The sequence below is a fragment of the Acyrthosiphon pisum genome, chromosome A1, assembly GCF_005508785.2.
Source record: "Acyrthosiphon pisum isolate AL4f chromosome A1, pea_aphid_22Mar2018_4r6ur, whole genome shotgun sequence".
In the NCBI taxonomy this organism is placed as follows: domain Eukaryota; kingdom Metazoa; phylum Arthropoda; class Insecta; order Hemiptera; family Aphididae; genus Acyrthosiphon; species Acyrthosiphon pisum.
In genome coordinates, this window is record NC_042494.1 from 124988754 (window position 1) to 125006397 (window position 17644).

The 17644-nt window shown below is 30.3% G+C and overlaps 1 protein-coding gene across 4 annotated transcripts in view; it reads right to left on the reverse strand.

Moving 5' to 3' along the window:
• The window catches only part of LOC100574713, a 53499-nt gene that overhangs the window by 24876 nt on the left and 10979 nt on the right, over positions 1-17644 (reverse strand). Inside the window, exon 2 of one of the 4 annotated variants that reach the window (XM_029488243.1) lies at positions 4471-4647. The exons of 2 other annotated variants lie outside the window; for them this stretch is intronic. The gene's annotated coding sequence lies outside the window, so the exon portion shown is untranslated. Of the gene's footprint in view, positions 1-4470; positions 4881-17644 lie in introns of those variants that run through there. One more of the 4 variants, XM_003246615.4, reaches the window with a different exon arrangement.

The following is a 17644-nucleotide window of genomic DNA, read 5'->3' on the forward strand; positions in this document are numbered from 1 at the left end:
AATAATAAAATATAAAATCGATATGTCATTCCCTCAAAAATATTATTCTCTATCTTTTTTGTAATAGGTGACTTTACTCTAAGATTACTTAAATGAATAAAAAAAAATGATTTTGCGTAAACGCGTTTTGTCTATGTTGCGCGTGGGCCAGAGAGAGAAAACGAATAGTGCGCTGACATCCTCTTAAATAGTTTCCAATTCTGATGATTCCATTTACTGCTATATTTTCTATTATTGTGACATATTATGTTAAGTATTTTTAATTTGAGATGTCGTTTATATTATAGACGACAACGATAAATATATCACGGAAATCAGATTTGTTTTATATCATATTAATTGTAAATATGTGTTACTATAAATTATAATATCGTACTTAAGTACTGAAGTACCTACTTAACATTTTATTTATTCTCATTGATATTAATTATTGAGATAAATTAAATTTCTTATAACAATATTATTATGATGAATTAGTGTTATTACTTATTTGAATTTGATGATAATTTATATTTGATAACAATAAAAAAACAAAATCAATGTTCCCTAATCTTTGAAAGTATAATTATGATTATCACGGATAAACAATATAACAATGAATGACTTTCTTCATAATAAAACAAAGAATAACCAGTAAAATATTATGTTAAATCGTTCAAGTAGTGGAATCAATTTAGTTAAAGATTAAACCCATTGTGTGATTATAGGTATTAACAATGTTAATATGTTTATGCTATAATAAAATATTCTTCATACCGAGTTCATAGTAATATGAATATTTAACTATTCAAAACGTCATTATAAAAACATATTTCATTAATAAAAAAAAAGAGCGTTAACATTTTATAAGATCTAAATAGCGCGTGCCGCGTTGTAGTATTAGTGTAATAGTTTAGTACCTATACCTACTGTGGAATATTATAATAATATAATATAATATTAAACAAATTGTAATAACACAATATGCTACATAGTAACAATAAAAGTAACGTAATATCATAAACTTAAGACGTAATAATTTACATATATAGTATTATGTTTTCTATTCATAAACATTTCAAAATCTAGTAACTATATTATCTCCAGCGTAGGATTAATTTTATATTTGACAGAGCATGAACATTATGTTTGCGAAAATGTTTGCAATACTTTTGCATTGTAAAAAGTGAATGCACTATTAATAATTAGGTATGTTCTTAATACCAAATTATACTAATTATATTTCTATTGTTTCTTTTATTTTTTTTAATATGTTACATCTATAAACTATAATACTTATGTGGAATTAATTTTCCGTCATATTATATTATCCGTAATTCATTGAAATAAACATGTTATAAGCCATTTTATTAGAGACTAGACAAAAATATTATTATTTTTATTTATGAAATTTTATTTTTTTCGTTTATTATTATTATAATATACTAGCTGAACCCGTGCACTTCGTTGCCCATTAAGGGCCAGTTATACAGTCTGTGATTAAAGTTAATCACAGTTAAACCGGCCGAATTTGGCCGGTTGGGCAAATGTAAGCTCGGCCCGGAAATTTAAAATGATAAAAAAGGACGGTTGTAAACTCGGCCCCACAATTTGTTATTAACGAATAGTACCTATGTATCGGTGTGTATATATCGGTGAGTGAATAGGTACGTCAAACACATGGCTTTTTACTTAAAAAATAGATTTATATTATAATATAACCTTACATTATTTACTATTGCTCTACAGTTTTAATTATATTTGAACACTTTTGTACACTTATAATTTTACATGGATACATTTTACTTATATTTTTTAATACTGAAATATATTACTTAATTTTTTCCACAATTTTAGTGAATTCTACATTTATATACGAACTTCATACTATGAATAAAAATATGAAAATAATTTTTGGAGGATAATGATTATTACTTCCACATGGTGTCCTCTAAATTATTGTTCTCAAAAATATTATACATATTATATTTTTATTCAGGCCTAGTTTACACGTCAATCATTTTTACCTGTAAAAACCCCGGGCCCAGTTTACACCTAAATTATTTTTACCTGAAAAAAACAGAGGCCGAGTTTACTATAGACCTTTTGAACATTTTTTTTCCTCGGCCGAGTTTACAATCGCCCGGCCGGTTAAATATCTGTTATCAGCTGATTAAGCGTAATCGGAGTTTAATCACAGACTGTACAACTGGCCCTAAGTGTACCAACTATATGTGACTCAAAATTTGTTCAATTCGTTATTTAATATTCGGTGTATGGTTTCAAAATGAATCTTAAATTTTCCGTTGCCCGGAATAAAAATTCTGATTCGCAGCAGTACATTATCAGGTAGGCAATCTACCTGCGATAGATCGCAGACCCCGTGCTGTATGTACCATAGTGTATGATTTAACTCTAAAGTATCAAAGTTATACCAAGTTTGGCGTATTCTACCTATGGTGGATTGATATAATCAATTAATACAAAATCCTAACCTAACCGTACTAAAATCAGATAAATAAACGCAAACGCATACAAACAAATCCATTCAAATCGGTCTAACCATTTAGGAGGAGTTCAGTCACAACACACGTACAGTAGAATTATTGCGCTTAGCAACACATTCTGCGATTCATTTTTTATATTATATGAAATCAACAAACATGCCCGATTAACAAATAGCAACCAATATAATATAATTCACTGTTGCGCCACTGTTGTATTTTTGACATACAGATTTGAGATTTTCTACCTTTCAGGTGGATTTTCCTAAAATTTTATTTCGTAAAAACCTTCTCCTGGCAGTTACGAACATCTTAAAAAAAATTTGAGCCAAATCGGACAAGCCGTTCTCGATTGATGAATTGTTATACATTTTTGTCTCCATTTTTATATATATAGATTAATTTATAATGATCAACATGCAATATTTTAAATAAATAGTATGTATATTTGTAAAGTATCAAGTTTGTATTACGGTAGTAAAACGAATATTATAAATCTAGTGTTAAAATTAACATCCGTACCAACAAAGTATGAATAATGGATAACAAATGAGATTTATAATAACAGTTAATAAATGACGATCTATGAATATTACATTATTTATGCTCGACTAAATAGCCCTATATTTAGATGTATTTCATAATAAACTCGTTATTTATAGACTGTAATCTATAACCATTAATTATAAACGTACGTGAACAAAATACCTAAACATTTGTGATGTTGATGATTTTGAAATGTGTTTTAAAAATCAAATAATTTGGTTGAAAAGGAGGCATATTAATATTCATAAATCGGTACATTGCTTATATTTCTACTTACGGAATTCTATGCACGTGATTTTAAATGTGTTAATTATCATATAGATACATTGAATACAATTGACTGCAATACCATAAATATATATTATAGGTATATAGGGTAAGTACACACTACACATACATTGAGGTGTATAAGCATATTTTATTGGTTTTGAGACTTAAACAACATTATATAAGTACGTAATATTATAAATATTTCTTTAGAAAAATATGAACTTTATCTATGTATTTTTTAAAAGTTTGTAATTTAATCGGGATAAGTTTTATTTAACATTAATTTGTATAACATACAAAATGCACTTATTTTTAAAGATAAATATTGGTATACGATGGTCCTTCAAATCTGTTTAATCACAAACAATGAAATCTAAAAATAATAAATAAGCGATTTTAAAAGAATATCGGAAAGTGGTGCTTGAAAACAAGAATATATCTCGAAACATATTGTATAAAATTAAAATATTTACTTAAAATATGTTTTTATACATTTTTATTCACTAGATTTTTTTGAAAACTAGTGAGAAGTTTTAAAAAATGATATCTAAAATAGGATAGGTCAGTAATATATTCAAAATCATGAAAAAAATGTCGAGTTTATATTTTCTAACATTTAAAACTTATGGTTGGAAAATTACGGTGGCGATTTGGTTTTGTATACAAATATCGAGTAGTGAAATCGCGTTTTCTTTTATACGGTGACATGGCGCCATATATATCATGATGTACATAAATACCGCAGCCGGAGTGGCTCACTGGGGTGGAAAAATAACTATATTCGACATAGTACTGCACTGGTCTCAGACTGTACAAAACATTTACAAATGCGATAAAATACGACGAATTTCCCTTCTGGCCTCTGGGTCTTGCAAGACCACACGTGGCTGAACAAAACCCACAAGTCTGCAGTCCACGACAACAAAACGATGATATATATACAATATAATCACGTTAAGTCGTTGAACTCAAAAGAACAGAAAAAGTTCGAAATATCAAGTTCTATCGTAATGGTAATAATTATTTCGAGGGGATTTCAATCGAGTTCGAGATTATGCGAAATATCCACTTAGGTATAATAAGAGTTTACTGTAAATTACCTATATATTGTATTAATATATTATATAACATAACCCTATATTAGCGTAAAATATATATAATCATCGAATACCAGGATAAAGTCGACTGTAGGCTGCAGATGAGATCGATCGGCCGCTAATAACCATCGCATGATGTATTGATGTCCCGTGTCCGGATATCACGATCGAGGTTCGCGGTGGCGTCGTGTTTCCCACAGAATCCGACCGGCTCGTGTACGAATCACACTGCGGTTAGTGGTTGTTACCGGCTGCACAAAATATATCCCGCATAATATTAATATTACTTTTCGTTAATCGTCGTTGACACGCGAAACTGATAATGATAATAATATTATAATAACTGCAGACGCACAAACACACACGCGTACACTCAAAGAGAGAGATAGAGAAAGAGAGAGAGAGAGAGAGAGAGACTGTCTGTCCGCAGACGAGACGCGAGTGCGTGGCGGAGGAAACGCGCGGCGACTGCGATTCGAGGCGGCGGCGACGGCGACCGGCGCAGCGGTTGTCGTGATAAACGATAATAATAATAATAATAATAATTCGAACGAGTGTGCTGTATGCGGCTCTCCAGCCGGCGTGTGCGTGAAAACTTACAAGGTCCACCCACGCACCACCCCGCCAGCGCGTCGCGCGGTAGGGAGACCCGACATAATAATATGTAGTACGCGCTGCACAACAATCCGTTCGGTTATTTTTTTGTTATTCCTTTCCCGTTTTGGGAGGTTTTTTTTATAATATACTTTACGTAACGCGTGCGCCGCGGTCGATCGGTCAGCGACTCGCCGTGGACACACACTTCCGGGTGTAATAGTATATCGACTATATAATATTATATATACGCGTGCGGGTCTCGCGGCGACGGCGGCGCCCGCGGCCCCGAAATCGAATAAAACACGTGTTGTTATTATTATAGGTATTATACATATATAATATTATACGATATGTTTTGAAATGATATACCTACCTCTATAATATAATACGTATATAATAAATATATTATTATTATTATATTACGCTACAGCGCCGATCGGATATAAACGCGGTGGCGGTGTGGGTGTGTGTATACGATATATTATTTTATTATACACGAATTTATATAATAATATGAACGGAATTAATCGAATACGCGCTGTACTATGACGACTCGCGTCCACGACGACGCCGTCGTCGATAAATAATATCATAACCGAATAGGAGGTGTTCCTACCTACACGCTGAGCCATGGTACTACGGATATACCGGGTATACCGCAAACGGTTTCCGGCCAATTATGTCCATATATATTACCTATATGTGATGTATTTAAAAGGTTTTTTAGTTTTTTTTGTATATAGGTGATATACACGTCGTGATACCTGCTATTGACTATACGTTACTCGACCGCGATGATGTGGAAGTATCGATGTTGGTTAAACAATTCAATGGTGTACAGATAGATAGGTCTACCACCACAACGTTTGCATTTCTGTTTGTTAAAAAAAGCTGTCTAATAAGTGTGTGTGATCACTATTCACTTTATATCTATAATACTAGATGCCTATATAGGTACATAATATATTTAATATATAGAGCGAATAAAATGTATAAGGATTAAGGAACACGTTTATTTATTGTACCTACTTCCATACTCTAAAACGCTAATCGATTTTCAGATATAAATATTAATAATATAATATAGGTAGGTATGCCATTATATATGACGGACAAATATTATGTATAGATAGGTTATAGGTAGAAAAAAAACTGTTTTAAAATATGCTCGTACATATATTATTACCCATACAATATACATTGTGTGGTTGTGTATTTTATGATTATCAGAACATCACGATATTAAATGCAATTTTTTTGTATCGTTTTTTTCTACATATATATCTGCATTGCGGAATAAAATATCTAAACGATATAATACGTTATATGCATCTGATCACCGTTTTATATCAGTGTTTAAAGTATTCGCGTATCATCATTCGTTATATTATTATTGTATTTTTAGTAAATATATATCCACTGCAGTACTTTAGCAAATTTATATATTAAAGAATATATATTATATCTCAGTGAATCTCGAAAATTATAATACTTAAATTTCAACGATAAATGTAAAATTTAATTACATACATTTTTATCCAATCAAAATATTATATTATATGGGCTATAAAACCTTCATAACAAGTGAGTATTATGCAAACGATGGGTGTAAGCTATATTCGCTGTAAACACCATGGATGTCTTGAAGACATTTAACCACGGTCAAAACACTTTTATATGGGTCAAAATAAAATTGCGTGATGAAAATAGTTAATTTTAACTCGTATACCTTTATATATATTAAAAAGCATTTTTTTAAATTAGAAATGTTAGCTTATTATACCATGGTAATTTAATTAAATACATTATAATAGGAATAATAATAAAATACAGTAGGTACCTAGCTATAACATTTATATTGACACAGTAGGATCTTACAAATTGCAGCCGTTAATTTTTTTAGTGCCATCTACTGCCTATAGAGTTCAAGCTTATACTTATCTATGATAGCTGGTGTTATAGTCCTGTAGGTACCTTTATATACCTTATAGCTACCATTAACTGAGTTCTTTGGATAATGGCCACCCTTTAAAAGTATGGTCATTTACCTCGGTCCCTTCTACAAACATTATACCTAATAAAAAAGTTCGAGTAAGTTTCACTGTATATATATACTATATTGTATATTGTATATAGCTGTAGACATTTATTTTAGTACGCTGAAGTTCAATGTTATTACTTATTATACGTTGATTATATTAAATATCGTATTCGATATTATATCGTGCAGATAACTTGGAATATATAAATATATTTTTTCAATAATTAAATATTTAAATATATAACATATAATTATTAGACTTGTTGTTGTTGATGAAAGAATGGATATCTGTACATTTAAATATACTGTTATTTATATCTTTAGTTTGATACGTATTCTTCCGAGCCTGAAGCTATTAAATTCTATTATCGTATATGCCACTTTTAATTCTAAATAACAGTATGGTAACAAAACAACTGAGTTCAATTAAAAAAATAATAGTAATCTTATCAAATCGCTGAGAATTAATTTTCTACAGACTGATAAAATAATTTAGTAATAATTAAGGAATGAAAAAAATTAATTAAACGCGAAATACGATGCGTTTTGTTGCATGAAACTCTTGTAGCAATACTGTTTGCAAGTTGCCTCAGTATACTATTATTATAATTAAAAGAAAACTCAAATCGATTTCTTTTCATTGTTATTAAAAAGTGAAAGAATTAGCCATAATATAATTATACACAATTTACTCCAATGAATAAATTACATTTGATCATATCCCGATAAGTTTTTGAAAGTATAACCTATCACAATGACATAAAAATGATATCAATTTTAAACACTACATTTTGTGAGTATATTTCAATATACCTACCTAATGTACCTACAATATGGAATGTGATTGTGACAAGAATATAGTTGCACACTCACACACACATACACACATATTATATACATTATTATACACTTAAATAACTTGTGGTTCGTTGCGCTGCTGCAGTTACAAACTACCGCTGATAGTTTCGGATAATAATGTATTTCGTTATTAATTGCCCGGTAAAATATTAATTACGGCCATTTGCATAAACGGATAATCTATTTGAATTGCTTTTCTAATCGATACGCCGTAATAATAATGTAATAGCGCGAAAAGAATGCAGAGAAAAAATTAAATAAAGTAACGTGTACTCGCAGTTGCTGCCCTAATGCCTGTGTATGTACTGTATACGTAAACATAATATAATAATAATAATAATAATAATAATATAGTCGTATATAGTGTATTGCCGTATTGGTGTGCGTATTTTTAACATATAAATGTATATTATATGTCGGTAACCAGTTTTCTGCGTGCGCTATAATATTATAATACATTAGCGCTCAACTGTCTGCGACTAACAGCCTCCGAGTGTCAGACGGATAAGACACAACACAATATAATAATGATAATAATAACAATAATCATACTGACTAGTGACTAATAAGTAATAACTAATAAGGCTGTGAAGTTTTAAAGCTAACGCAATATTTCTTAAGAACAATAATTATTGTATATTATAAAGTTTGAATCGTATGTATATCGAAGTATTAGACAGTACCTATCTACCTATAGCCTATAGTTGACTTTTTGACATTTTGGCTATTACATAAATGTGTGTATCATGCGTTATTGTAAATCGTTACCCGTGTAATTATTTCACATTGGCTTCATCAAACTAGAGGGAAAAAACAAAAAAAAAACATTTCAGATGATAACATCAATAAAATAAACTTTAGAAATTTGTGAAAATAAATGATATAAAATGAACAAATACATGTTCTACTTTGTTTGAAACTTAATAAGTATCAGGTTGTAATTCTTCTTTTTCTTTTTAAGGTTTTTAATTTTTCGGTATTTTAAATGGGTTTTAAAAGGTTTTATAGTGCCATCATCACACCCTAATAATAATAAACCGCATTATAATATGCCGCGCCTATATTACACGCATACAATATCATTTAGGGATTAGGTTTCTAAAACCGAAAACCGAAACTCGAGACGAAGATAAAAACAGAGTTTTACAAAAAAAAAACAATTGATGGGCCTCTGAAAACCACCTGTGGATTAAACGTACGTCCTGGCCGTCCAGCATATGTCCAGCGACAGTATCCCAAGAACACTCTGTCGACTGACGTGCCACGAACGATCGCGCGTTTTGCAAAGCCGCCGAATAATTAGTACACAATTAACGTCACACCGATCGCGTAATAATTTAATACCTAATAATAACAATAATATGGTCCAGACACGCCATCTGCAGCGGGCGTGGATATCTATACGTACCGTATACCATATACCATAATATATAATATAATATAATAGTATGGACACACGCACAACTAATACAGCAAACAGCAATACATATATAATACGATTCGTCGCGCGTTGACAACGTATAATTTGAACGGATTACGTTTTTGTAGCGGAGAATACATTCAAACAATATTCTGAGCGGAGCTGCTAGGAAAGTGGTGGCGGGTGATTGTATAATAGTAATCACCCGAAACATCAAACATGTCATGCAAAAACGCATCATAGCTGTTAGTAGCATTATAGTAGGTAGGTATCTATATGGGGCGTGTTCCCGGAAAAGCACTTAATTTTTTTCAACCTAGTCATAATATAATATTTTCAGTAAAGTTTTTGAATCATTGCGACATATTACATTGATTTTCTTCATAAAATATCTAACTGAATTAGGCATTAATTATTTTAACTCTTAAAACACTCAAACCATGTACTTTTACAGTCTTATTGGCTACATGTGCGTGGTACGGACAATCGATTTCACAGATCATAACAATACGGCAGACGCAATTAAACAATTAAACAATACTTTTCAAAATGTAGTAATTCTGCAGAGAATTTTTAAATTGGCAAGAAAATCGTAAATGGACGCATTTAAAACCATGACTACGCCACTAGACATCCTTCTCTCAGGCTCTGAAATAGGAAATACCGCAATTATATAGCGAACTCATGACTAACAAATAGTATGCCAGTACCTACGTGTAATATTATATTTACCTACTATATGTACAAGTATAACAAAATTAAATTTAAATAGGTATTGCCTATGCATATTGAATGTTACCTTATACTTCCTTACCAAAACGGTTTTATTAATTTATTGGAGGAACGTAATTCAGGGGACCGAGCTAAAAATTCGATTTATAGAGGTTTCCGATTTACCAAGTGTTCGGTAATGACAATTTTATTACATACATACATTATTACTTTACATATTAATTATTATATATTACTTAATTTATCATACATTTAATTCTACATTTAATAATATAATATATTATTGTATATGTTAATAAAAGTGTATTATTGTATATGTCAACGTAGTAAGATTTTTTCCCCAGCTTCAGCTGCCGTAATCACTGTCTTTTTATCGGCGATCGACAAGCACTATTGTACTTTACGGAACCCATATACTCAGACTGACTACGTTTTATTCGATTTTAACAACTGTTTAATTTACTTATTGCACCATTGCAGAAGTTTATTTTGATAAAATTATACGAATAAAGTCAAAAAACCACCGACAGACATTTCAAATTATCGAGAGGACCGAAATACAATATGTATTTTCTTCTAATTATATATGTTTTCTCTGCAGGATACCAAGCGTTTAGTCCGATCTGTGGAGTTTTTCGAATTATCGAGGTTCGAATCATCAGGTGACGACTGTATACATATATTTAATTTTTGCTCTGTTCCAAAAAAATCGATTTGTCAATTCCACGCAGAATCGACAATAATAAATGATTCCTTATTTGAATGAAAATAACAAAATTGCAGACTTGCGTCGAGAATATTGTGCTTTGTTCGTTATTAAAACATATAACTTGACACTGCTAAAACGCATTGATGTTATGATGGACTCATAAGCGTGATTCCGTAAAACAATGTAGGTAAATACTAAATATATTATTATCCATATATAAGTTTAATGCATTTAGGTCTAGGATAAAAAGTAATAGGTAGAGAATAATATATAATATTATAGTTGTACAACATATCGTGATGCAAGCTTGTTAAAACTTATTCGCAAACGAACGACTACTGCAGCAGTTGTACCTATATAGGTACTAAGGTAGGTACATATAATAATAGGAATATGAATTTTAACTTTAAACACTTATATAATATTATGATAACAATGATTTAATAATGGCGTGTGACAAATTCGCGTTGATATTAATAGGTTCAAATTATTTACATAATAATTGTCATCCGAAAATGATTTTATAATTTTCGAATGTTTCATATACATGTACACATAAATATTAAATAATAAATTGAATATATATTCCTCCCGACGTTCGTTCAATGACACTATATATATGTTTTGAAATAAAATAATTGACACTAATCATTATTACTCAACTGTATACAATTTCAAGAATATCGTTTCAAGTGCATGCAATCGTATTTAGAGCAATATTCAGAGATTTTTAAACGTACATCATTGTGATTGCATATTAACTTCGTGATTAATGATCTAGTACGCACTTGAACATTGCCTACATTAAATTATGTCTAGCAACACTTTATTATATCGCCTTTAAAAATTATTATTATTATTTTTAAGAGTGTGTTGTAAAATAATTCAGTTGTTTTAGGTTTAAATCTCACGCGCCTTAAAAATCATAAGTTGAAATGTATGTCAATGACAAATTGTTTGATTTACAAATAATGGTCAGTTGTCTTATTCAGATTAGTATTAAATCAATGTACGTGTGTTTTCACATTTTTCCTATTACGAAACGATCATAATAGCAATAATTCAAATCAAATAATATGGCTGTGTTTTGTATAGTGTTATGAAATGAAAAAAATATGTTCAATATAAATTGTAGGATTTACCTCTAATTTTAAGTTGAAACGCCTTGAATAATGATTTAGAATAATGATTTGAGAGTAGCTGCACTTTGTCGATTATTATTATATACGATATAATATAATAAATGTAGTTCAAAATATAGGTACGTAATATAGGTAATTACATAGATTGTTGTCCGAGATAGTTCAACAGAGGGTTTAAGACACCAAAAACTTTGATACGTCTTATCAATCGATCAAAAACCCGTTTATAAACACACAACTTGACTACAACTGTGATTATAATTTATACCACTTATATATTATACTATTATAATTTATAGATGTGATTGAAATGCTAACACAACAAAATAAATCGCGTAATTTTTGTCGCGCTCTCTCTAGATACCTGTCAGTCTCAGCCGGTATATACCTACAACAATATGACGTATGTACTGCAGTGCGACGTTTATCGTTTATTAATTTTTTTCCTCGTCGATATTGTTGCATGTGCACGCCCGTCTCATCTGTGTCGAGGTGGGCTGCAGTGGATCGACTGCACCAGACGCAATGCAAGACGACAGACGAAGATGCGACGACGTCCTACTGGAAGTCGCGATAAAAAAACGTCGATGTTATATTATCATTATACCGAAGAGCCCAGAGAGTGAAGGGAAGAAAAAATAGGAAATACCGTCAACGTTTCAACTCGCACGTGTAGGCATATAAAATATATACAGCCTCATTTTTTTCCTCCATACGATCGTAATTCTGCTGTCGTACATAATAAAGAATTATATACACACTCGCGACACACGTATTACACACACACATACACCTATATAGATATACAGATAGAGAGAGAGAGGAGTAAATGACACGCATTACGAAAGAAACGATATAAAGTTTATGGAAATGTGTATATCGGCGGCGGGATAGTTCATTACAGGTTCCGCCGCTACGGTCGTATGAAACCCCCGACGGTAGCTGCACTACGGTCTCTGTTGGCGACGGCGGAGATCGCTTTCGTATAATATACATGTACCTATATAGAGATATGTGCGTACGTACGTTATGATGATGTCCAGACGAGAGGCTGTTGACGCGCGGCCGTCCAATTAAAAGGTCAACAATATGAGCGAAACATATTATTATTATTTTTTTTTTATAACGTTGATCGCCACTTGATTTATGTACGCGCTCGCGATTGCTCGGGTTATTTTACTCTGCATCTGTGACACAACATCCCTATTTTCTCGTCGACTTTGACCGATCCGCCGACCAGTTTTTTTTTGCCATCCCAGTAACGTAAGCTGTATACTAGCATTATAACTACTATATACTTACTACTGTATTGTACTTAATACTACTACTTCTACTACTATCATACTTACTACAATGCACCCACTACTATAATACGTATCTATATAATACAATAATTCATATATGTACAGTATTATATTATGCGTATTCAAGTGTTTATTGTATACCTATATATTAGATGAACTCATTTTTGTGCTTTTGTGCTATCTCGATGAAATAATGAAAACTTTAATTTGTACTGATAGAATTCAGTTATAATTTTTTATGTACAATTCAAATTCAAACAAGCAATAGGAAACTTAATGAATTAATCATCAATGATAAAAAAAATAAATATTAAAAACTATGATTTTTTTGATAAGCAGACAAGCAGTGTACAACTATTCTAATGACTTTTAAGTATTAAGTATAGTGAATTCAAATTAAATAAAAAAAATGTTCCTTCTTAAAAATACCGTCAATTTGAGTCTTTTGTGAAAAATTTCTCTGTGCACATTATAATAACACGAAAAAAAGACGGCGACGATCGACGCGAGACCGGCAATCATGCGTTTTATTTTCGTTTTAATATTATGACCGAAAGTTTTTTATTCGGGAGTTGTATAGGTAACACGATACGGGAAACCGATTAACGACATTTCAACAACGCTTCCTACATTCATGATGGATACGTGCACTGTTAAATAAAAAATTTAAAAAAACATGGTAATGAGTTGAGCTACTCGAATGTCGAACGGACGTACACTATGGAGAATAATATCATTGTTTCTGCGGTCGTTGTAACCAAAGGAGGACCCTTTAACCGGTACATAAGCACAATATGGCGTTGTGTTGCACTCGACCGCCCACGCTTAACGCGTGTTTAATAATATTTAAGGAAAAACTACACACTTACGGTTTTTTTTTCATCCACGAGGAATCTGTGACCGAACAATTATTTACTTACATTAAATATAAGACAAGAGACGCGATGAGATAATGAGGAAGTCGCGGCCGATGAACCGTACACACGGACGGATACCTGCTGTCCGAACACCGAAATTATCTCAGAAAACTTTATGTTCCTGGTTGAATACCAGGTAATTCGTTACTATTATATATATATATAGCTTGTATATACCTACTATAATAACTATATACTTTAATGACTATATTTTATAATATGTATTATAATCGTTGAAGCGCTGTGACCACATTAAATTTGATTGAAACGACCAACGAGAAAATAATTGACACCCGGTATTATTATTGATACGCGTATTCCAGTTATGTAGATCAATTTTTTTCGAGTGTCTATAAATAAACTTTATAAATACAATTACTATAATAGTAAACATTTTTTTTTATTTTACATTCCTTAGGGCCAGTTGTGTTATTTTTATTCTTTATTTATAGGTAGGTACACGGTACACGTAATTATAACATAATGTTAGGTTAGGTATAACTAATTAGTTACCATCAATGTCGCATTGTCACTATATGATTTCAACATAATATGTTGTTATATTAAAACTCTACGTTGTTCGATATTGAAAGCAATACTTATTTACATTCCAGAAATAAGAATAACAATACATATTTATTTAAAGAAATTTACGGTTTTTTAATCTAGAATTATTTTATTTAGAAAAATTATTTTGACTACCCCGTTGTATCATATATTTTGTATTATGACGTGTATAGCTTTACCGAATAACTGAAATATTATAATAAGGTGGTTTTTGTAGATGTACCTACCTATCTTTATTTTTACTATAAATTATATTCTATTAATTTATAGGTAATAATTATTACAACAAATCGGAAACACGTTTGTTGTTGTATTTTACGATCGCTGATGGTTATTACTTATAAGTTATAAGGTACATAATATAATATCTATTGGTATTCAATATTCATCGTATCTGAACATCGCCATAATAGATTAAGACACGAATACTACTTTCATTAACATTGGCATACTCGGGATTGTTTTTGAATGACAAATATTCGTAATTTTATACATAAATTACACGGGTTTGTGGTATGCTAATGCACGTATTTGAATGAACATAATCTATTATTATCGAGAACATTTTTAGATTCTATAAGTAGGTACCTATACCTACGTAACTACGTAATTTACGATTTATGAATGTTAATTTGAAATTTTCTAAATCGCACTTGTAAAATGTAAATATACACTATATATGCATGTAATGAACTCGAATTGAAAGGTTAACAAATTTTATTCAAATTTTTTCGAGTTATTACTATTTGCCAATGTAAGTATTCGGATTCAAGATAGGTGGTGTTTTTTGTTGTCATAATATTATAATATTTAACACATCTATAGTAGGTATAATATGTATATACTATATTATGCCCTACGTTCAAAGATATTATACGCATAGTTATTTGTACCTACCTGTAATATAGGCACTAATTCGTAATGACTTATGATTAAACACATTAAAATCACATATAATTTATATGGTTGCATTTCGCTATGAACATATAGGACATAGATATCATTTTTAATCTCACTTACAAAAAAAAATCCTAAGGACATTAACTAAAGCACGACTGCCGTATCATCTATTCGGACACACAGGCGTAGGTACACGACCTAATTACGTAATGATGGCGTCTGAATGTTAAAAGAATGGTAGAAATTAAACAAAATAGTTTTTATTTTTAGCTTTGGATTAAACGTGTATTTTTCGAGTGATTGATTTATAATGGTACTATAAAGTTGTTACGTTATACGACGTGACTTATTTTTTAGAAACATGTGAATAATATGTCATTATAATAATATCAACGAATGACAACTGTTTTATTTATTTGGTATCCATCTACATTTGTTCACAATATAAACACTTACTGTACATTTCACATTTGTAACTATAATATATTATTGGCATGAATCTTGATATAGAAATCAAAAATTAAAATATTTTAGTAGGTACAATACATTTTACAAACAGTGTTAATTATTTAATAACATCTATAGGTATAATAGTAAATGGTTCAATATTATAGTATTACTTTGCGTATTGATTTTTTATCACAATATATAGGCTTAAATATGTACCTAACGATACAAATAATAGGTAAGTAGCTAAAGTACTCAGTATGTGTATTGTTCCTATTGTATTATAGTATTATATTCCACGAGAAAAGTGAAAAATATTTTTGGTAACATTTCAATGGAAAATAGATAGGTACCTATATATATAAATAGGCAATGTAAAAACAAGTAGTTAATAATAATATATTGATTATTGTTCTAAATATATGATATAAAAATATTTTGTATTAAAATAAATAATTACTTTAATACTATAGATAAGTATACTTATAATAGGTATGTCTAATACCTAGACTGACAAACCGTCTCCGCTCAGAATCGTTTTTCGTATACAGTGATATTATATCATTGAATTCAAATTTAATACTATCCATTATACAGTGACCCACTTGTAAGTTGTAACCTACTGTACAGCAGAGCGACATCCACTTACCCACCTTTTTTTTCTATTTTATTGGGCATTGTATTCATGATTTTGTGATTTAATTTCTTTAATGATAATTGATACTATTATATTAACAAGAATTTTTTTTTTTTTTTTTGTTAAAATTCTATAAAAAAAACTAAAATTTGATGAAAAATACATTAGTTTATATTTTTTCAGTGCATAAAATGTTAGTAATCAAAATATGAATGGATATTTCTTACAATTTAAAAAATTGTTTACGATTTTTTTTTTTAATCCGCGTATTTTTAGTGCATATTTTCCCTGTTTTTATTGCATAAATGCATTCTTATTGAGGCATCTTTTAGGTCGTGAACTTAGACTTAGACGAGCCCTAGACTCATTAATATAACCGAAACAATTATTAGGTATACAAGCAACACTCATAAATCCTACACAACGCTATATATACAGTAAATAGTACCTATACACGTGCCCGAGTAGATCATTTGTGACAAAAAATTAATGTTTAAATAACGTGAACCATATCTCACGCGTAATACCAAAAAGCCCTCAATATATAAAAAAATTGCAATGGAATTTTTTGATTTGCAAAATTCTATTAAAAATGTTTTCAATAAATTTTGTGTCCGATATATAATATGCGCATGAGCACCTTAATATAATATAACGTCTATTAGTAAATGGCGCGGCGCTTAAAGAAAGAAATAACATCAATAACGATATGTTATTATACGGTACAAATTGTTCTAGACATAGTGATGAAAATTACATGCAATATAATGGTTCTTATAGCTCGTGCTACGGATTGTAATAATATTTTCCATTAAATCGAATTTAACCTGGTTTGTGTCCCATAATAATAGTCGAAGTCAGACTTCCATTCAAAAATAATATATATATTATATATTATTATATACATCATACATGTACGATATTAAAAACCGCTTTTGATTCTGCTGTGTATATGTGTGTGTGTGTGTGTGTGTTGT